The sequence below is a fragment of the Mastomys coucha genome, unplaced genomic scaffold (assembly GCF_008632895.1).
Source record: "Mastomys coucha isolate ucsf_1 unplaced genomic scaffold, UCSF_Mcou_1 pScaffold15, whole genome shotgun sequence".
NCBI classification, from domain to species: Eukaryota; Metazoa; Chordata; class Mammalia; order Rodentia; family Muridae; genus Mastomys; species Mastomys coucha.
This window is the reverse complement of record NW_022196897.1, coordinates 29,891,885-29,916,107: the sequence shown is the minus strand read 5'-3', so window position 1 is coordinate 29,916,107 and position 24,223 is coordinate 29,891,885. Positions and strand designations below refer to the sequence as shown.

The following is a 24,223-nucleotide window of genomic DNA, read 5'->3' as shown; positions in this document are numbered from 1 at the left end:
GAGGCTGTTTCACAGAAGACTTTCTGGTATTCTGGCTTTTACCCTCTTTATACTTCCTCTTCTGTGGTGTTCTATGATGTACAGAAATTGTGAAGTATTTTGATTTCTTCCTTGTGTACAGTTGCAGATTTCCATGATGGTCTCTATATGCTTTAAAAGCAATCCTTAGTGATGAAGGATGGCATCTCACTTGCCTGTCTGCGGGTATAAAGATTAAGATTTAACATAAAGCAAGAAATTATTTTGGTCTAACATAGTGGAAGAAGTATATTCTAGGGTACCTGACTTCATTCACTAGCTTCAGGAAGTTGACTAGTTTTTAGTACCAGATGTGATTAATCTTCTGTTGAGTAGACACCAAGTCTAATAAAATACTTCCCTGGTGGCATACACTTACATTTGTACATAAAACAAACAGACACACATACACAGATAGACACACACATACACTTATATATGTGCATGCAGAAAAGCATATACATAAAAACAAACACACACACAAACACATACTTACATACATGCATACAGATGGACAGATAGATACACACATGCACCCATCTTCTGCATGGAACAATAATAATCAAAGAAAAAGGACTTAATATTCAGGGGGAAAAGAGAGCAATTTGAGAGACAGTTTCTAGCAGGGGATAAAGAGAGAAACTGACATAACTCTATTTTAATTAAAATATGCTAAAATTAAAAAAACTAAAAATTATAATACAACATGAAATTTAATAAAAATACCATGATCAAAGCAACTTGAAGAGGAAAGATTTTATTTAAGTTTATGATTCTACACAACAGTCCATCACTGAGGGAAGACAGAGTAGGAACTCAAGCAAGGAAAGAATTTGAAGTGAAAACCATGGAGGATAGATACTTCCTACTGGGACTCTGTCTGGCTCCCTTTCTGTAGTGTGCAATTTTAAATAAAACCAATGGTAGATCAGGCTATGTTCTGGCATCTGAGGTTTTGCCCAACCCCATGGCTAGCTCTATGAGGCTTTCTTGGCCTGGTTTCCAAGGCTACCTTGCTAAGCTAACCAAACCAGTTTATTCTGAAATGCCTGGAGCTGCTGCTCATGTTTCCCAGGCTATCTACCCCTGAGGCTGGCCTGCAGAATTTCAACTACCACTCACACAGCTCCCCTTAGACTTATGAAATGAAAGCCCTATAGACATATTATAGTGCCTGTACAAAGTGCAAAGAACACACAACTCAATAATATAATTAAAAACTGCATGCTTAGATTGGACAAATACCCCACTACACTACTCTATTGCCCAAGCTACTTATGGCTCCTCCAGGCCACATGAGTCTGCTCCATCTTCCACCTCTTCTTCCTCCATCTTCTTTTTCCTCTGTCCTCTGTTACTTCTTTTATTCTCCTCCTTCTCTCCCTTCTCTAAAACTTTCATCTCTGCCTTTTCTATCTACTGCCCAATCACAGGCTCTAGCCTTACCTGTCCAATTAAGATTTAATCTGACATCACCTGAGCACTTGATCTACTCCTCCTTCTCAGGGCACCCCTCTTTTGAGGGGAGATGGGAGGAAAGGGTTTATTCAGATTATACATTCACTTTGCTGTTCATCACCAAAGGAAGTCAGGATTGGAATTCACACAGGTCAGGAAGCAGGAGCAGATGCAGAGGCCATGGAGAGATGTTCCTTACTAGCTTGCTTCACCTGCTTTGCTCAGCTTGCCTTTTTATGGAACCCAAGACTACATACAAAACTCAGGTCTGTCAGCCTAGAAGTGATGGCCTCCACCGTATGCTAGTCTTTCCCAGTCAATCCTATGACACTCTTACAATCATGAATATGGACTGCATGATCTAGGCAATCTCTCAATCCATTCTCTCGCAGATCACTCTGGACTGTGTTACTTTGAGAGCTGAAGCTAACTAGGATGCAAATTTAATTTGTTGTTCTATTTATTTTGTTTCTCTTTCGTTTGGTCTTTGCCCATATCTTCATGTATGCCCTGTGTTTGAGAGAAAATAAACCCTTTTGGTTGTATACCTAGAAATAACTTGGTAGAATTTGTTCGTATGCCTTCTTATCTCATTTTAGGATATAGGAGCTAGCTCAAAGATAGCTTCAGTTCTACTGTAATTTGAATGAGCCATCAAAAGCCATACGAAGGGAAATACATTTTTTAAGAAGTCGATTTGCAAAGCCCATTAAGAAGTAATTTTCTCCCTGACACTGGTTTTTCAAAACCGAGTTATTTGCTAGGAAGTTTATTTTGCAGAATACAAACATTTGAGGAAATGTCAAAACAGGTTCTGATATATGCCAAGGCATATGGACCTCTTCAGTCTCTGTATTTTTTCTTAAATAGTAAGTTTCTTGAAATATCCTCTCTTAAATATCTTGCTGTATGATCTGGTTCTTTATTTTAATTCAAGAATAGTGATTTAGAATTCTGCAAGTTATTCACTGCCACTGCCTCAACCTGCATTCTTTTATGATTATTTCCTGGTTCTTTAGGCTTCATTCTAAGAACCAACTTCTCTACCTGTTTAGAAATTTCTATGTATTCCATATACAACTATTCCAGCCTTCTGATCCATCTCTGTTATACTTTGGATATTAACATGTCACAAATGATACCCTCAATTAATAGCAGTTAACTTGTTACCATAGTGTATGTTCTTGGCTCTGTGGAATAGCCATTCAAATATTGAATCCAGCAGTTCTTTATTTCAGTGTTTCAGTATTTCAGTCAGAAATGAGAAATGAAACAATGAAGAAGACATTTTTTTGCCTCTTAGTCAACTTGAACTGTTAGTGAGTGAGGCATCATATTATTGAAGTCCAAGTGGTAAATAGTTGTCATAGGTACAAGAACACATCACACATGAACCCTCTTGTTTTATGGCCATTCTCAGTAAAATTGTGCCCTATGGCCTTGAAACAGTAATATGTAATGGACAGTTAATTACTTGAGATGTCTAGGTAATGAGAACAAATAATTTTCATTGACAAAGTTTTAGAAGTTATTCTTAGCAAAAAATATGGTTCACTTTCTACAATGTATTAAAAAGGACTTCAAGGAATGTATCTAACTTTGAATATATGGTAGGTTATGAACAGTCTGTGTCATGGTATAGTATGAAACTTGAATTCTGGTGCATCTTTGAATACTACATAAAAGTTTTTAAATTGTTTTATGAGTCTTCATTAAATAATAAATAAAAGTCTCTTGTCTCTTACATCCCATTTTTACTTGCAATTTTTAGAACTTTTAAAAGAGAAAGCTTTTACTCTGTAGTGGGAAAGGGGGCTGTTTAGCTTGATTCAGCAGAAATGGCTGTGGTGGAACTCGCATTTGATAAAGTAATTATAACTTTAATTGGATGTTGAAGTCCTGTTTTCAGGTGCAGACATTTGTAATTTAGGCAGGCGGACACTTGTCATGACTTTCTAATTACCCTGCAGAATGACAAATGCTTACACAGGGCAGAAGGAGGAAACTGTGACTCATGTATCATACCAACAGCCGCACTTCCCATTTATCACATCCTCTCAGCAGTCTGTATTCGAGGATAAAATTCCTGCATCAACTGCTACCGAGAAAAAGGAGCAGTTTACTGTAGGTTAAGAAGTACAGCAAGGTAATGGAACATCTAGAACTAGTAGATGAATGGACATGTCTATGAAAATTGTGCCTTATGAGTTTCTATAATCTCACTACCATGCACATTTACAGAAAAGCTAAAAAATACATTGAAATGGAAGCTGAAATACAAGGAAACATGAATTTAACTAAAGTCACTAAATGCCAACAGCCATAATTGAACTATTTCATATGAGCTCAAAACAGCTTTTACAAGATACACTTCTGTTCGACATCAATAGACTGTTACCACACTTAGGAGCTGAACAATGGGAACACATTGTTACTGATTCATTGGCTTTGTTATTATATTTACTCTGCCAGTCTCTGTAGCATCTTTCAGATGTTTGTTACTTTCCTTTCAAGATTTATTCTAGGATGGCAAACTGCACTTTTTTCTTCATGTTTTATTCCCAGAATAGTATCCTGAATCTGTTTTAAAAGAAAATAAGAATTAAAAAAATATTTTATAACATACATGATTTTCTAAATGTCCAGGCAAGCCCTGAGTGTAGGAGCTAAAACTATGGGCTGATGCCTCTTTCAACACAATGGAATTTGCTTTAAAGTTTTCTGTTAAAATTTTGCACACTTTACTTTGGTCCCAATGAGAGATGTCATGCATATTTCCAGATTTTTATAGTTTCAGTGACATTTTCATGATTTATGACTTACATTGGTCCTGGTGTATTTTATTATTAACATTTTGTATGTGGTCTGTATTAGTTACTATTTGGATGCTTGAAGAAACAATTTACCCAAAATAACCTTGAGGACAAAAGGGCTTATTTTATCCTATTGGTTCCAGAGGCATATTGTTCCTCATAGTGGGGAAGGTGTGGAATATATAAGGCTCAACAAGGAAAAAGAAAGATGCTGGCTGGATAGAGTTTCATTCTTCTCCATGAAGCAGAAAAAGATAGGAAGGGGAGGTAGAGGAAGAGGAGGGGAAGGAGGCGGCAGAGAGGGAAACAAGAAGGAGGTCAGGCTATAAGCTCTCAAATCCTATCCCCAGTGACATAATATCTCCAGCAAGGGCCACATCTTGAAGTTTCCATAACCTTCTCAACAGGCACCATCAACTGTGGCCAAGTGCTTGAATATATGAGCCCATGAGAGCCATTTCAGATCCAAACCACTACTTCGGTGACAGCTTGATTTTGAGCCCCAATGGTTTAGATGTGTTGATAATACTCATTTGAATTACTACTATAGTTTGAAAGGTCAGTGTGACTATTTATTTAATTTATCATCCTTTATACTATTCCCTGGCATACTTTTGGTGAGTGACAGAGGAGAGAGAACTTTCACTTCCACTATGGTTTCAATGTGGACTAGCTATTTATTTTTAATTCATTTTGTCTTCTTTTTATATTTCAAATAATCCTGAAATCAAATTTCAGTATATAATAGACAGATATCACAATCAAAACTAATTACACTCAGTAAATATGACTAAATCTTGCAAAATGATATTGATGAAAATAAATATGTTGAAAAGGGTGCACCTAAACATGCTTCCAGGAAATAATAAAATTTAAATAGCAAGGAATACAGTTTTAAACGGTTTTCCTCTTAGAAGTCAAGAGTCAGAGTACTTTTGATGGAGTATGGATATTCTTTCTGGTGATTTTGAAATAGTTTGTTTATCTATTCTGTTTATCGTATAAATAATGTGCTATGGTAATGAACCTATGACCTTATAAGCATGTGCTCTACTAATCAATTACATATCAATTAAAGATCAGTTACATATCAATTTAAAAATTATTAGAGAGGTTCTGCAAATGGCTCAGTGAATAAGCCTACTTTCTATGAAAAGAAAAAGGATCAAAGTTTAACTTCTCAAAACCCATAAGAAGTAGTCTTATAGTCTGTGTTCTTCAAGTCTATGTACTCAGTACATTGACCACAGTCCAGTGATTTTTTTTTCCCTATCTCAAGGTCAACAATTTGCTTATTTGCCTACTTCTTTTATAGAAGAGAGGCTTTGTAAATGAAGGCTGCATACTACCATTGTTAGTGATAGATTATATAGTCTTGAATGGCCATCAGAGTCTGATGAGTATACATATGCAGTTCAGCCCCTATACACAGAGCTTTTCCTACCCATGAGTTTATACTTTCAGTTCAGATCTTAAGACATAGACTTTTTGGTAACTTTCCTATCTCATTCATATTATTCATTCTCCTCAGGAAGAACTCTCATTCTACATTCCCATTACACCCATTAAATTTAGAGGTATTGTCCCAATAGTGCAACCATGTTAGGTCTATGGAGCTTGCGAGTCTTTCATCTTTGTTACTGTCATAATACCAAAGTAAATGCTCATCTTAAAAACTTGCTACATTGTTTCTAAATGACTTTTGAATGTGACAAACATTTACTATTTAGTAAATAGGATATGTTTCCTAGTAGCTTCCACAGGTAGCTTTAAAATTCTAATATTTCTTGAATTCTTGATTTACAAACACCATTCTGTAGAGAATTAATATACAAAGGAAACACAGGTTTAATAATAAAGTCTTGGGGTTTGAGTATGTGTATTTGTAAACACTGTCAGTCAACTGTCATACTGCTTTCTGTGTGGCTCCAGTCTTTAAAAAACAGATAACAACAACAAAAATCCATGCTAATGTGATTGCCATCACTTTGCACATGATGGCTTAATTTACACAAATAATTTTGTGTCTTTATTTTTTATTGAATTAAATTATATCTCTGAATATAAAATAGTCTTTTGAATTAATTTTACTATTTGAATTGTAATATTCTTATACAAAATATTAATTCTACATGGATTTCTTCTAAAATATTTTCTATATTTTTTATTTAATATTAATTCTGTTTTACTGATATTTTCTTGTCTTAAAGTCAATAAACTATACACTGACTAAATCATCTGTTACTATCTTCAATGAGTTTTTAGTTTTATTGAATATCTGTGTTATATTATTAAACATTTTATAATCATTTGAATTAATGATATTTTTGACTTATGAAACTTTGAATTTATCTTCCATTTATGAGATGTTTCAGTTCGTTTCTATCCGTCTATATGAATTCAGTCAACTCGTGTTACAATTTGTTTCTTCAGCTAAGACAGTTCAGAGGAAAACAAATGAAACCATTTAAAATAAGAAAACATTTTGGCTCAGTGTTTCAGATTTCAGACATGCATCCATTTCAGTTGTTTGTTCTGTGAGAAGACAAAGTTTCATGGCAGAACTCATGGCAATTAGAAAACAGAGAGTGCTTTGCTGCTAATCTTCCTTATATTCTTTTCATTCAATCAACGGTACCAATCTTGTTACGGCACTAAACACATTTAAGGATTTCCTTTTAACTAATGCCTTCAAGAAGCAATCTCAAAGACAAATCTAGAGGTGAGTTTTAAGTTAAATATCTCCTATCCAATCAAGTTGAGAGCCAAGATCAAATAGGACACATGATTGTCACTTTTAAAAACATTCAGTCTTCGTGTTGAATTTCAGATTGAGGACAATATATTCAATCCTGGTGATCTCTGTCTCCAATGTTACTTCCTTGTTTCTCAAGATAGAATAAATTGCATGCAGTTCCTTGTGTATTATTTAGATGTTTGGGGCCAGGTTGCTCTAATGTGTCAAGTCACATGCATGTTTTTCATTTCAACTTGTGGGATTGAACGTGAAAATCTGCTTGGAGTTAGAAAGTTGGCTCAGTAATTAAGAATGAGAAGAATCTTAAAGAACTTTTGGAGAATACAAAGCATGATTAGAATGTATTATATGAAAAATCTGTTTTCAATAAAATAAAAATAGGAAACAGACAACAACAAACCGACAACAATAACAACAAAAAATAAAGCAAGCAAACAAACAAACAAAAACAACAACAAGCCAAGAACAGTGGTTGTTCTTGAAGAGAGCTGTGAGCAATTCCCAGTACTCACATGGTGGTTCACAAACATTTATAACTCCAGTAACAGGGTGTCTGATGTACACTTCTGGCTTCTATGGGATCCCGGCCCACAGGTGATGAACAGATATACATGTATACAAAACAACCATGCAGATATCATAGACACCATTAAATTCATTAGTTTTTGTTGTCAGCTTGACACAAAACTACACACAACAGGGAAAAGAGGATTTCAGTTGAAGAGTTACTTTCATCAGTTTTGCCTGCAGACACATCTCTGGAGCATTTTCTTCATTGGTATCAATGTGGGAGAACTTGGCCCATTGTTGGCAGTGCCATTTCTTGGTAGCTGGGCTAGTGATCTTAAAGAAAAATGGTTGAACTTGAGCCTGAGGCAAGCCAATAAGCATATTCACATCATTTCAACTTAATCTAAATTCTGAACGAATTTAAACTTTCAAAGTTTAAAAAAAGTAAAAAATGACATCTGCGTGATTGACCTCTAGCCGGAGATAACAGATCATGAAAACACTGTGACTATAACTTAAAACAAGGTGGGTATATGAGTTCATAAATCACCAGGTTTGCATTAGCACAAACATGGCAAAAGTCACCCAGAGAGTGTTCATTATGCGAATCTAGGTGTTGAAAATAATTTTAAAATATGTTAATACACCTTCTAATTAATTTATGAAATTCTTCACTTTATAAAAGATTTATTTTTTCTTGGAGAGAGAGAGAGAGAGAGAGAGAGAGAGAGAGAGAGAGAGAAAGTATGCATGTATGTGTACTACATGCATGCATAATGTCTGGTGAGACAAGAACATGATATCAGATATCCTAAATCTGGAATTATCAGTGATTTTGTGTGAACAACCTTGTGGGTCTGGGAACTGAACCAGGATCTGGGAATGATAGCAGTGTCCATGCCCTGTTTCTAGGTTGGTTATCAAAAGTATACAAAAGCCTTGTTGCTACTTCACAGTTTTGTAAATAAGGCATTAAGTTGCTGACTGATACCATATCATGTAAAAGTGGAGGGGGGGATTTTATCAAAATTGTGAAAGATGGAACTGTGTTGCAACACATACTCCTATGAATATAGGTGAACATTGACTTCTGCAGTAGGGAAAATAAATAACAATTTCCAATTTGAAATTCAAATCAATGTCACAAGTTCAGATAATTGAATTTGTAAAAGGTGGGTTGGCCTTCAGCAGTTTCTCATAAAGGCAATCTCTGTGGTACATGCTGGACTGAGAGGCATTAGAGAGCTAGTTTAGGCCATTTTAGCATCACCCACACAGACATGATATTAGTAGAACACTGTCCAATTGCACTTTGACTGTGCAAGTCACCCCTGATCATGTGCAAACTCTAGAATATTTATAGGCTCTTTTCTTCTCACCCTGCGCATGATATTTGTCTTAAATTCTGTGACTCCTTTCTCCTCTCCATTCCATGAAACTATTTCCCCATATAGATAGAAAGAAATTAGATTCTGGAATTGAATTAAATGGAATATACATGCAGACATGGCTACTTATGTCTCTCTGAAATGTGATATGTATTGTTACTATATAAAGACTTCTTTTTCTGTCAGTGATACTGTTATATCAGTTACAAGACAAGATAATTTAGAAACAATGCATCATAAACCTCATTCTAGGCATAGTGATAAAAATGTAAATGCTGACACTTTTGTTCTGCATAGTAAATGAGTGAATAATATCATTTTCCTTCTAGTCTCCTTGTCAGCTCTCAATTGCAAGTCACAAACATTCAGGAATCTCGTACTCCATAAGAATATAATTTGTTTTTAAATACATTGTGCTTGAGTAAAATGGAGAAAGAGAGACAAAGAGAGGGGGAGAGAGGGAGAGGGGGAGGGAAAAGAGGAGAGGGAGAGGGAGAGGGGGAGGGGGAGGGTGAAGGTGAGGGAGAGGGAGAAGTACAGGAGAAAGAGAGAGGCAGGAGAGCTGAGAGTTCACAGTTATCCTGTGAGCTACACAGGGAATGATTTTTACAATAATCTGTGAAAATTAGTGAGGTGTTTTGCTTTGTAGTAAGAAAGAGAAAGTTTAATTTCAGTACAATATATGTATAAGCTTGTAGTTGGAAATGATCATGAGATTGTGTCTATTTGGACTCATAATTTCAGTGCAGAATATGAGGTTTCGGTTGTCATAGTCCTAAAAATGCAGAGAATACTATTGATACTACATCTAACTTTGTTTTGTCATTTCACTTTTATATAATGTTTCCTCCCAGTGACCAGTCAGTATGTAAGTGCTACTTAGTTTATAAAAGGGAATTAAAGGGATTTGAGATTCAAAGAGAATACAACCATTTCTTGCATGCCACAGATGCTCCATGGTATAAACCTTAATTGAAATTTCTCCTTTCCTCTTCTTCATCTAAACCATCTTGATTTGCCTCCCAATTCTGTTCTTCATTGATTTTCCTGCTCCTCTTTTTGGACCTCATGTCATTCCTTCTCATTGGCTTCTGTTATATTTCATCTCTTTTGTTCCATTTTCTCTATTCTGATTCCTCCTCACAAATTAGACACTGCCCAGCACCATTTAATAGTCTGCTTTCTGCTTTTAAGACAAAATATCTCTACCTGGATAATTAATGAAGAGAAGAGGTTTCCTTCATTCACAACTATAGACGCTTCAAAGTTCAAAGTCAGAGCATATTCTTTGGTCAAAGGACTTACTGGATTGTGGTAGAGCATGCATGGTACCGTGTTACAAAGCAGTAACGGGAAGTCAAGTGAAGAGTTTTTCAAATTCAGACTCTTTTATATTACACGGCCTTAAGTAAATTCCCTAAAGTTTTTATCCACCTTTTCCAAGAGTGAGGTGATGACTATTCTAAATATACATCACTAAACTTGCCTGTTAAAAGTATGTGCCTCTTTTTAACACTACCATATTGTAGACAAAGCACTTTTGTCAATGTCTTAAGATAGGAAGAAGCCAAGGCATGTTCTATTTTATCCCAGAATTGAGAGTCTCATAATTTTTATTAGCAAATTAACTTTTCATGAATGTAAATTTAATACAGTGGCATTGTAAAGGTCAGATACTCAAATTACATTTCTGTCACTTTCTCAGTTCCTTTAACAGGTGATATACCCTCTCTCTAAGTTTCTTACATATGAATTAATATAAATAGTCTTTTTGGGGTGCAGCAAACTTTATTAATGGTATTCAAGAGAGTAGGGAGGACTCCCTAGGCCCCTCCTGTTATTATGGGGGTCTGGGATGGAAATTGTGAGGAAGATGCTCAGTGTTGGGGGCCGAGTTGGGATAGGGACTCCTCAGCAACTGAATACCTCTCTCTTGCTCTCACTGTCCTTCCTGAGGTGGGTTGTCCAGAGTTTCTTACTCCTTGGAGGCCATGTCTGCCATGAGGTCCACCCTGTTGCTATGGCCAACATTCATTTTCACATGAGGAAATGAGCTTTACAAACTTGTCATTGAGAACAATGCCAGTCCCGGCATCAAAGGTAGAAGAGTGGGGATTGCTGTTGAAGTCGCAGGAGACAACCTAGTCCTCAGTGTAGCCCAGGATGCCCTTCAGTGGGCCCACAGATGCCTGCTTCACCACCTTCTTGATGTCATCATGTTTGGCAAGTTTTTCCAGGCAGCATGTCAGATCCACAATGGATACATTGGATATAGGAACACAGAAGGCCATGCCAGTGACTTTCCCATTCAACTCTGGGATGATCATGTCCACAGCCTTCACAGCAACAGTGGATGCAGGGATGTTGTTCTGGGCAGCCTCATGGCCATGCCATCCACAGTCTTCTGAGTGGCAGTGATGTCATGGACAGTGGTCATGAGCCCTTCCATTCTGTTAAAGTTGTCACAGATGACTTTGACCAGGGAGGCTAAGTTGTTGGTGGTGCAGGATGTATTGCTCATAATCTTGAGTGAATTGTCATATTTCTTATGGTTCATACCCATCAAAAACATGGGGGGGCATTTGCAGAAGCGTTAGAGATGATGATCCTTTTGGCCCCACACTTCAAGTGGGCCCCGGCCTTTTCCATGTTGGTGAAGACACCAGTAGACTCCACAACATACTCGGCACCAGCATTACCTCATTTAATGTTAGTGGGATCTTGCTCCTGGATGGTGGTGATGTTGATGACAAGCATCCCATTCTCAGCCTGGACTCTGTCATTGAACTTGCCATGGGTGGAGTCATATTGAAACATGTAGACCATGTAGTTGAGGTCACTGAAGGGGTTGTTGATGGCAACAATCTCCACTTTGCCAAGTAGAGAGCAGATAGCAGCCCTAGGAACCAGGCACCCAATACTGTCAAATCTGATCACACCAACCTTCACCATTTTGTATACTAAATGAAGCTGGCACTGCTCAAGTAGATGTGGCTGTCTCTGGAACAGGGAGGAGCAGAGGACCAATATAAATAGTCTTTTCATAACTTTATTATCCTAGACAAACACACTACCATGGAGTAATGCTTCCTGCCTACATTTTTAGCCTTTATTCTTCATCAACCCAGTATGATAATGCCTTTGGAGGAGGGGCATCTTAGCTTTATAGTTGTTTTAAATGACCCTCAGGGAGTCCCTCCCTGCCACCTGGAGGGCAGAAAGAAAGAAAAACTATATAGTATTTTTGTATTACTGCTGTCTGGGAGTGATTCATCAAACAAATGAAAACATCATGTCATGTTTTTACAGAAGAAACACCTTGTCTGAGGGCCATGGATCCTCAAGGACACATGTATACACACAAATTCTTTTTCCCAACTCTGTTTTCTGGAGTGATAAAGCAATTTGTTTTTCATTCTCAAAAGTGTGGCTCAGAAATCATAGTATTTTGAATGAATACCACTGCTGAAAAAGATATGGGGAGTGCAAAGTCGGAGAGGAACAGGCAAGTTTTACTGAGAGATGGGGTGATAAAAGGAACTGTACTTCCAGACAGGAGCTAAAGTGAGACTCAGCCATAGGCTTCCAGTCTGACATAGGGAATTTCAGTCTGATTTTGTCTATAATACTTGTTTGTCTACTACTATTTGCAAGAGACTGTGCTTTTCTGCTAGACTAGCAAAGGCTCTTAATGTTGGAGTCTATTACATCTTAAAGGCATCATTAAACAGTATAGCTGGGCACCAATTTAAAAAGGCCCAGAACAAGCTAAAAGGAACCTGCTCTACCACAGTGGCTGAGTATCATCAAAATACGGGCCTATCCTTACTTCTACCCAGACAGATTTATTCTGTGTTAAAGCATGGGGAGCATCTTATTAAAATGGAATAATGAGGTAGTGCAGCATTAACAATACCTCTGTCAAAACAAACTTCCTTCATTTCTTCTTTAAAAAAACAAACAAACAAAACAAAACAAAACAAAAAACTTTTCCTTTGTGTTATATCCTGACTGCTAATTCCCCTGTCTCTCATTCCTCTTTCCACCCGCCAATTTCCCTATCACACAGATCCACCCATTACCTCCCCTTTGACAGGATGAAGCTGCAGGCTTTGCACAGACATCAACAAAACACAGCACAACAAATTAAAATAACACCAAACACATGCCATCACATCAAGGCTGGACAAAGCAATGCAGTAAAAGGAAAAGGATTACATAAGGAAGCATAAGAATCAGAGACAGCCCCCACTCCCATTGTTAGGAAATCCATAAGAACACCAAGCTATTTCACTATAATATATCAAGAAGTTGAATCCATCTGGTTAGACTGTGGGTATGCCTACAAGGTCATTTTTCTGATTACTGAATGTTGTGAAGGGAAACAGTCCAGTATGGACCATGCCACTTCTGGTTATATGGTTCTAGGTTGTAACAGAAAGCAAGCTAACAAGTTATGGGCTGGAGAGATGGCACAGTGCATAAGAGCATTTCTTGTTTTCATTAGAGGGTGTCTTGTCTGCATACTGACTTACAATTCCTCTGGATTTCCAGTTCCATGGTATTCTGTGCCTTCTTCTGACCTCCCTATTAACCAGGCATACACTTGGTGCACAGACATAGGTACAGGCAAAAGACATAAGTTCAAAATAATTAAATTTAAGATTTTTATTATTAAAAAATTATAAAATCAAGCTAAACAAATTATGGGGAACAAGTCAGTAAGCAGTATTCCTCTGCTTCAGGTTTCACATCTGGGTCCTGCCTTGGCTCCCCTCGACAGTAAACTACAGACTATACTGCAACTAAACCCTCTCCTCCCCCAAGTTGTTTTTGGTTAGTTTTATCACAACAGCAGAAAGTAAACTAGGACATGAATTATGCAGCAAGAGGAAGGCATTAACTTCATTAGCCAGGGATGTGCCTGGGGTCTGAAATGGAGGAACAGAGGAGGTAAAGTGTTTCTCTGCCTTCTTAAAGATCCAATTCAGACATTCTAGGAAACTTAAGAATTAAATAATTGAATAACTTTAAGTATTTCAGCCATGATGAATCTCATCAATATCTTAGGATTACATTAGAACTTGCATGTGCTGATTTAATCATGAGCATTTCACATGAGCAACACTGCCGGAATGTAACTGACTTTCACAGAAAGGTAAAAACTTTCACAAGATGCTTTTGTTTATTTTAAATTTTACTGTTTTCTCATTCCTGAGAGATAGGCTGAAACTGGCAATTGAGCTTTAATGGAGGGGAATTTAAGCAGCAGAACAAAAGCAAAAGTGGACCTGCATAAGTCTGCACCAGGTCCTCTATGCGTATGTTATAGTTGTTAGCTGGTTGATTTCGTGGGACTTTTAACAGTGGAAGTGGATATATCCTTGACTCTTTTAACTGCTCTTAGGACTCTTCTAATTGGGTTGGGGTTGCCTTGTCCAGCCTCAACATGAGGGCTTTTGCCTCTGTGTGTGTGTGTGTGTGTGTGTGTGTGTGTGTGCGTGAGAAAGAGAAAGAGAAAGAGAGGGGGGGGGAGGGAGAGGGAGAGAGGTCATGCATGAGTGTGTGTGTGTGTGTGTGTGTGTATGTTAAAACCAATTTGTGTCTATATCTAGTTTCTAACAGTGTTGATAATTATGCTGTTTGAAATGTTATTAGGATGCGTATGATCTTGTCAGCTTCAAACTAAAATCTGCAAAGAATAAGCCCTGGTAATTGTTCATTAGTGTTTCTATGTCACATCCAGACTGAATATAAACTTTTAACAATGTTTATCTGTTAATGATCTTTGTATCCACATCAACTACTATATTCTTTGTTGCCATGGACCGGGCTTTCTCGCGGGGTCCCTTGTTCCGTGGGACGAGGGATTCTGGCCAGGTGGGCACAGGATTCGGCTTTTGACAAACAGACTACACACGAGTGGTGTAAGATCTGAGTGTATTTCTTTAAAAATGGCATGAGGCTTTTACAATCATTGCAAAAGAGAAATAAAAAATCTGGCAACTCAACAGATGAGGTACCTCTGAGGCTATCTGAAACATACTGGGTCTAAAACAGCAGCTATCTCTTCTGAACTGGTGCTGCATCTCCCGGGCCCAAGTGGCCTGGGCCCGGGGGACTGGGAGAGATACATGAATCTGAGTCCTAGCCCATCTAAGTTCTAGTGCTAGTCTTACATGTGAGTCCAAGTCCTTCTTCCCCCAGTCCTAGTGTTAGACTGAAGTCACATAGGCAAAATGACTCCCACACCCCAAGGTCACCTGACTTCTAAAAGCCAGGTGTAGATAACTCCTCCTCAGTTCATTGCCATGGTTACAGACTAGGTGGGTAAGCTCTTCAACTAAGTTATCTTTCTGGGCCAGCAGAGGTTAGCAGTGGGGAACACCTGCCAAGCTAGTTCCTAGGAATGATTCAGTTGCAAATCTAATATAGCCTGTCTATGTTGACTAAGAATGAGGATTTCACCTGATCTTGTCCTGGGATATTTCTCCCATTCTGTAAGCTATAATGCCTTACAATGCTGGAGGCTATTAGTATGAATGACTTAACATTCCAAGCCAGGGTTAGGCTAGGAAGTTGGAACATTGGTGAAGTCAAAAAACAATGTCTGAATTTTCTCTTGTTAGCTGTAAGAAAATGATATCTTGGTGAGTTCCTAGCACACTAGTACGAGGACATATCTGGGCCACCTCTGAGTTTGGGGTGCCAGGCGACAATGCGGAGGCAGGAGACTGACTTTCCTTGAAGTTTACGCCTCAGATACCGCCTTCACGCAAAGTGTGCGTGGCACTTTGTGTTCTTCCTGTTTAAGGGGAAGACCGTAGATATTATGTACTGTGAACCTTGTTTTGTATCGTGTGTGCACAGCTGGTGTACCTTAGCACAGTACTCTCAAAAACCTCCAGGAGGCACATATGTTATGGTTGTGGGATTGTTATTTCCTATTTGACCCCAGACATCATCAGTTCAGTCTTTATTTCATTGTGACCTGTTTCGGTTTGATTTTGCGTTTTAAAAGATGGAAATTATGTTTATTTTAGTTTTAAAGAAAAACTACCAAGGAAGGCCATCTGAAAATCTCTCCAACTGCCTGCATGAGGACAATGGAGGAAAGAAAGAAAGCTTCTGCGTTGTGTCATGGTGTGAGAGTTATGCTGTCCACTCTGTGTAAGCAGGCAGGAAGTAGGGTTGTAGGGAAAGGAAGGAAATCCAAAGCATTGGAAAATACATTTTTAGCTTCTATCCAGCATCAAAAGAGACTGGGACAAGAGAACAGAAAGTACCTATTTGAAATCAGAACTCAAAACTCAGGAACGTGGGCAGACAGATTCAGGCAGAAGGTAGAGCTGCTTGGCTGGAGGACACTATGATAGGGGCTGGGAATTCTGGGAGAGAGAAATAAAGTACCTTAGTAAAGAAATAATCACTTTGCCCCACTCTTTGTCAAGACTGAAAGTAAGCACATCTTTCTGTGGTGGTGCCTGTGCTCTCAGTTGGCCAGGAGAAAGACCCTGCCCAGCCTGAATCAGAAGTCTCTACCTAGGCAGACATTCTATTTTCTTGATCAGAAGGAGATCCCTTCATATGACTTTACTCTGTAGAATTATTTTGAGTGAAATCTGGATTAAACAAATTGATAGGTGGCCGAAATGTTTTATTTATAGAACACCACTACACCACTATCAGGATGGTGGGGAATACTCATCTTTTAAGAAGCATATTTCTTTGTTTTTAGTAAGCTTAGGGTTATAAGAGGATTTGAACAACAGAAAGATGATAAAAAATTAAATTGTAGCAAAAATATTAAATTTATCTTAGAAAGAAAAAGGATAATCTTGAGTGAACAATGAATGACTAATTAGACATAGGACTAATTATTGGAGAATCTTATCTTAAATTATCTTTGTTGCTCATCTTAGTCAGCACCTCTACCACATGACAATTTTGTCATACTGCTCTTGAAATCTTCATCTTTTATAGTTGAATCATGAGTAACATCAGAATTCTTATAATGTTCATTTCTGATTCTAGGGAAATATTGTTGGTATTAGTGTGACAAGCATAGTATAAAGTTCTTGGTGTACAGTTAGGTGACTTGCTAAGTATAAGAATCAGTGAGTATAGCTGGTGTTTTTTATCCTTGCTATTCTTAGCCAGTGCCCTAAGTCAATATCCAAATTCAAATTAATGGTTAACATCCTGACCTTTATATATCTCAAAAATTGTAGTTTTATATTTGCTTGTCTATTTTCATGTGACTTAATATCTGCCTCTGTATCTACTTGTACATATTTGTTACTATCAGTGAGAATCCAGCCATTCAACTGTGTTGAATTTCCTGTATGTGGTTCAGGAGTAATCACTGAAAATGCAAATAAAAGCTACTTTGCACTCTGAATGTATTTGCAACATGAGATCAAATTGATGAAAGAGCAAAAAAATCTATTAGCTTTGAAGGCTTGCAAGAATGTACCACAACATTTATAGTGTGGGTTAAAACAAACAGAACTCCTCAACTTTACTTGAAAAATGGTATTTGGTAATTGACGAAGCCTGCTTACAGATGGCAATTAAAATCTGATCGTACAAACCTGATGGTCAAAATAGAGTGTATTTTATGAGACTGTGATAAATGTATTGTAAACAAATAAGGCCCACTTAGATTTAGAATGTTCGCTTCATAATAGTTATTTTTCATGGTTAGGCACCAAAATGATGTCATGCTCCTAAGTTGAACTAACATGTATTTTCTTTTTTGCAGTTGGCCAGCTACTGCCTTATGAATAATAATAGTAATTAAAAAACATAATCAATAAGCTGGAGTTTTATTCAGAGTTCTCAGTTGTAGAACAGAAGGTCTTTGTATAAATCATTTAGTTTTACATGCAAAAACACAGGGTGCCAAATGAAGACAAACAGATTTCTGACACCTAGGGCAGGATTTCAAAGGGTAGCCAGTCCTGGTGAAGGGAAAGGGGACATTTCTGGGAAAGAGGACAAAAGCCACCAGAGATAAGATGTCATGAGGCCTGGGAAAAGGTTCTATTGTGAAGCCTGAGGCCAAGATTTGAATTCCACTCACTAGAAGCAACACTTTACTGCAATCTGCCTGGACTTTCTCCATTTTAAAGCAGAGTTGGCACAGTATCTGCCTTTCTCCAGAAGAGGAGGAAAGACTGAGAAGAGATGGAGCTAGTAGCTATGGCAACATTCTTGTGTTGATATTGAAACCCGAGATTCTGCAGTAAAAATGAGAGTGGTGATAACTGGCCACAGGCAGAGAAAAGTGACAAGGGTGACTTTATGACATCACATTACAAGTGATCAGACAACAGCTGTTGCAGGAAAAAGCAGTATGGGGTAGAAAAATACCTCAGTTAAATGACTGCTACATAATGGGCCCTGTGGGAAGGATTCAAATATTGCTTCCGTGATAGTATTACAAATAATCTAGCATTGTGGGAAACTAATTTCCCCATTTTCTAATTGAGGAAATTATAGTCAAGGCCACACAATAAGTGTAAATTCAAACTGAAGCTGCTATACTCTAACTCTCCCATCACAACGTTCCAAAGCAAGTTTACACACCCTGACTGAAACAGAGGTTAAAAGTCAACAAGATAATTCAGTAGGTAAAGGTATGCATACTGTCAAGCATGAGGATCTGAGTTCAATCAAATGGGCCTGCATGGTTTCCATACACATCACCTCTCTCTCCTCTCTCTCTCTCTCTCTCTCTCTCTCTCTCTCTCTCTCTCTCTCTCTCTCTCTCTCTCTCTCTCTCTCTCTCTCTCTCTCTCTCTCTTTCTCTCCCACACACACACACACACACACACACACATATATATATATATATCAAACACACACACTCATACTCTCACATATCTCAAATATACACACATAAACATCACACACAGACACTCAAACACACATACTCACGCATGTTCATACATATATTAAATATATACACAATTCATGTTTGAATTTTAAACAAAATGTGAGGTTTTATAAAAGTTCTCTGGGTATCAATTAGTAATTTACTTATACTTGAGTTAGAAGCTATTGTGAAAGAAGCAGATGCCATAGGAAGAGATATTTTCAACTCTACATCACCTTGTTAATTTTTTTTAGAATAAAATAGAGTTTATTCAGGGCATAGAGAGCAGGGAGGGGAGTTGAGAGGGAGATAGAGAGAGAGAGAGAGGGAGGGAGAGAGAGAGAGAGACAGACAGACAGACAGACAGACAGACAGACAGACAGACAGACAGAGGAGACAGAGACAGAGACAGAGACCAGAGACAGAGACAGAGACAGACAGAGACAGAGACAGAGACATGACAGAGACAGAGACAGATATGACAGAGACAGAGAGAAGTGGAGAAGTAGAGTAGAGGCTGGTCATGAGCATGTAGAGAATGAGGAAAGAGCAGGATCAGATGGCAAGAGCAAGAGCAAGAGCAAGAGAGGACCTTGTTAATTTTTTAGGGTGGAGGATATTCTAGAATTCCAGAAAAATTACAAATAAAGAAATCTCAGTACCATAAAGACTAACAAAATTAGTGTCTAAGGTCTGTTGGATATGGATTGGTGGGGTAAGAGCACTTGATTCCCAGGAATGAGGGCTTTACTTCAAACCCCAGTCTCCATGTAAAGAGCTGGGAACCTTGCAACTTTAACCCTGGCATTGTTGTTTGCCTCAATAGATAGATCTTAAAAGCTTATAAACCAAAAGACCAAGCTTCCATTTCAGTGACAGATACTGGTGGGCAGAAATAAGATAGTGATTGAAGATGACACTTAATCTTCTGCTCTAGCTTTCTTTTACATGCACAAGTGGAGGCAATGATACACTCACTTGCATGTACCACTTACATATACACATTATACATAATACATATAGGGGTTAGGAGGGTATCAGGATAATGTGTTTCAGTGAAGTGTCCTAAAACCTCTGTGTTTAGCTTTGGAAAATCACGGTGTGCAAGTGAACTATTCATGACTTAGAAACACATCAATGACTAGCTGGGGTATAAGTGACCATGTCTAAAAACACACACTGGAAAAAAAAAAGAATGTGCATCCTGGTATTTGGGAGAATAGGGATAAATTATTGCATCAGTTACAAATGAAATTGGTTCCTTTTAAACCTTTAGGCTTTAGAATCAGTAGAATACAGTCGTTTAACTTGTATACAACCATTTGTATATTAAGTTTAAAGGGAAGATTTTTGGATTGGCTTCAATTTTCTTTAATCTAAGAATATCTAAGATGCTTGGTGTATATTTTAAAACATACCAAATGGAAGTCAGGAAGGTTGTATAAAATTAAAAACATTCATCACCGGAAGACATTCTTCATATGTGATGTTCACTTTAACATTGCTGAAACAAATTCTCTTTTGGATGAAAAGAGAAAGCACTTAGAGTAATTGTCATTATTTACATAGAGACTTTGGCTTCAGTCAGTATGCCCGTTTATGTTTTAGTATTTGTGGTAGTGCCTAGTTTGTTTAAACTGATTTTATTATATAAGGTAGTCTTTTTCAATTTTTCATTATTAAAAGAGAATCTTTAATCTTATTAATTTTAATAAATTTTTGTGTTGCATGTAGATATTAATTTCATAGATTCACTAGATGTTACAGTTTTGTATGTAGAATTCATATGGATGAATGAATTTTTGAGTATATCCTTAGATTTCACTCATTAGTTTATAGGAACAGGGAGAATAAAAACTCATTTATTATTATCTAGATAATTATTATCTAAATTATTATCTAGGTAACTTAACATAGAACCCATCAAGTTATGGCCCCCTGGTCTTCACAAATCTGCTACTGTCAAAATACAAACTCTTCTGACATGTGTTGTTTGAACCACCTTTGGGAAGTTGGTGTTGTGGAGTCAGTCTATGTTCATGTCAACCCACAGGGAGATATGCTGGACTTCCACTGCTCTGGGCACATTGACCCCAATGTTTTCTTTGGGAGAAGAAAATCAAAAGTTTAGATTTTTTTTCTTCTACAGCATTTTAACCATCAACTACTTTTAAAATTCTACACTAATTTAAGTGTTATGCGTTTATTTATGTACTTCATTGGAATTTTATCTCTCCTAGAGTTACAAAAGTGGACTCTATTGTGTTTTGATTTTTTTCTATATCTATTGATAAAAAGATCTGGAGATATGTTAGAATTAGAAAAGTAAATATCAAAATATATATTAAATGATAAATTCAAGACGGTTATATATCAGAACATGGGACTCTATGAGGTATTTGTTCTATATTTTAAATTTCAATATCTTTTTGTTGTTTCTTTTCATGTTTTCCCACATTGGAACCTTTTACTTTTCTGCATATTATACTGGAAGCTACTTTACAAAACAAACACAATGAAACAAACACCAGAATCAAAACAATATTAAGTACAACATCACTGAATGACGAACAAAGGTCCAGCTCATCTTTCACACAAACTGTACTTGAGAAGATGTGTCAGGCAGGTGTAGACACTCAACTCTGGGATGTGTCACTTTTAATTTTCAGCTAATGCCTTGATTGCTTATGAGTTAGTCATGTACAGTTTTAGAAAATTTTCCAAATATTGCTTAATCCATTTTTAATTAAGGATAAATCATTACATTTTTAAGAGATGGTAAAATACCCTTTTCAGATGAATGGCAATTGCTCCTTTTTCTCCCCTTTGCTTTTGTTGTACAAAATTGAGCACTGAGATTTGGATGATTAGAGATTACCAGCCACAATTATGGTGATGTTCTCATTTAACATTTTGTCTTTGTGAGCTAGCATGAACTAGTCAATGCTTTTGAAAAAACATAAGAGCTTCTTTGATGTCTATATTGTGAACATCACTCATGATTGATACTTGGAAATTAGCTCATAAATGAGTTTACTTGAATGTAACTTAATTGCATTTCTTTTGTGCTCATTCTTAATTGCTATGTTTAATGGTTTGTCTTATACTTTATAGGATAATAAATTTCATTTCCTTGGACTGTCCTATAAATAACCTGAAGGACTTTTAATTAGGATAATTAGAGTAGCTGTCTTTACCTTGCAAACATGTAGTGCTCCATTTACTAGAGAATTATAATGAATGTGCATCTATCTCCAGCGACACTAAACATGACATACACATATGCACATACTTAAAAACACATGCAAATATATGTATATACACAGGGGCATGTATGCAAATAAATATTTAGACTGTTTTCTCAAGAGTGTACAATTTATACTTATTTAGCAATTATCTCTTCTACTTATATTTACCATTAAATTGCATTTTATATTTAGAGGTGCTTTTTGTTGAGTTTGGACAATTGAAACAGGTCCTCCTGTGGTCCAGGTTGGCTTTAAACTTCTAACAATATGACCTGCATGCCCCAAAGGTTTCTATTACAGTTTTTTTTTTTTTGCCACCATTGTGATGTAAGCTGCCTTTTATGACTTCTAACCAAGACTTTTCATTAGTCTTGATCAGTTCATTTGACTGCATACAACTGAAACTTAAATATGAGTCTCACTGTTCCTTCTTGTATTCTTCTCTCCTATATTATATTCCAACTGCAGTTTCCCTTCCCTTTTCTACCAGTCCTCCCCCCACCTTTCCTTTCCCCCAGACAATCATTATGCTCTTATTTCCACTTGATAATATATTTCAATTGATTTTTCTGATATTTAATTTTATAAAGCATGTTTTCTTCTTTTTGGCCTCATTAGAATGTTGAAGCTTTAAAACATGTATGTGTACTTAAAATTTTTAGCTAATAGCAAATATTAAAACTCTGTAGAGAACTTTATGCTACACAGATCATCCACCTGTTTAGGTTTGACAAAGTGTAAACCTAAACTAAGGTCATGATTGAACTGAAGTATTGACTAATGAAGATGCCTCTCAGTATTCTGGGCTATGTGAACTTCTATCAGTATTGAGCTTCATGAGTGGTTGTGAAGGTTAAGCTTCAAGAGCATACTGCTTAACGTTTCTTAGAGTCCAGGAATGGTAGCCATGGCTGTGGAAGATTGTCATTGAACATTCATTTTCTTACCCGAAAGTTCGGAAACACAGAACAGCTTGGTTAGAGCCACAGACAGTGAATCTAAGAGTTTCCTTTTCATTGTATGCCTATTTTTGATGGATAGTTAGCAATCATTGGGCATATTAATATAGGTGTAGTAAATAAAAGCATACATCTCTGGTATGTGTTGTTTCCACAGGGAGCAGTCTACTGTTATTACTTGCTTTTTATTTCCATTAATTTTATTTATACATTTCATAAAAAAATGTCTCTGTGCTAGTAAAATTTGAATTAAAGTAGTAAATCATCCAATATACATTAAATGCTTATATACTGTGACATCTGAACAGTTTTTCTGTATTGTTTCATTCGCAATTTTTTGTTTCTTTTTCAAAAAATACTAGAAAGCTTTTTCTCCTTATCTTTTTTTTTTTAAAAAAAGGTTAATTCACAGTGAATTTGTGGAAATCAGAGAACACTTAACAGACAATTTTTGCCTTCTATTTTGTGGGTATTGAGAACTGAAGTCAGGTAGACAAGGGTGGAAGCAAGTATCTTTACCCCAGAGGGTACAATCATCTCTCTGTTCCCTAATTTATTTATCTCTCTTATGTGTATCTGTGCAATGATACATGGGTGTATGGATATGTTCCCCTGTTGTATATACACACTTATGTGTACATATCCGTGAGCATGAGTGCTTAAGCCTGAAGTTGAGATCAGGTGTCTTCCTCATCTATTTTTCTCTTATAGAGCCATAGTCACTTGCAGAACCCAGAGCCCACCAGTTAGCTACTTTAGCTATCCAGCTGCAGCCAGCATCCCCTGTCACTGCCTCCTGAATGAATGCAAGAATTACAGGCAGCTACTTGGCTTTTATTTGAGTTCTTGGGATCAAGTGCTTATCCAATGAACATCTACCTATCTCTTATTTGTTAGAAAAGAACAACCAACCAAACAAACAAAAAACCCCCCCAAAGAATCAAATTATGGTAAAGCAGTTAATTGGAAATTTTATAACATCCTGAATTTGGTTTATAGAAATAACAAATTTCTCAGTTTTAGGGGGTGGTTATAGTCCATGTAGTGGACAAATTAACAATTTAGGTACTAGGAAACAATTGCCACTGTCTTAAGGAAAAAAATTTTAGCAAAATAATGCATATTTCTACTTCCGTGTATACTACTAGATGGCTTTCCCTATGTTCAGGACTATCTGACACATCATTACTG

The 24,223-nt window shown here is 36.9% G+C and overlaps 1 protein-coding gene and 1 pseudogene across 6 annotated transcripts in view; one reads left to right on the top strand and one right to left on the bottom strand.

The window, feature by feature from the left end:
• Lrp1b (LDL receptor related protein 1B) overlaps positions 1-24,223 on the top strand; it is a 1,939,581-nt gene that overhangs the window by 274,344 nt on the left and 1,641,014 nt on the right. The gene's annotated exons all lie outside the window — the stretch shown is intronic.
• LOC116090125 lies at positions 10,720-22,340 on the bottom strand (annotated as a pseudogene).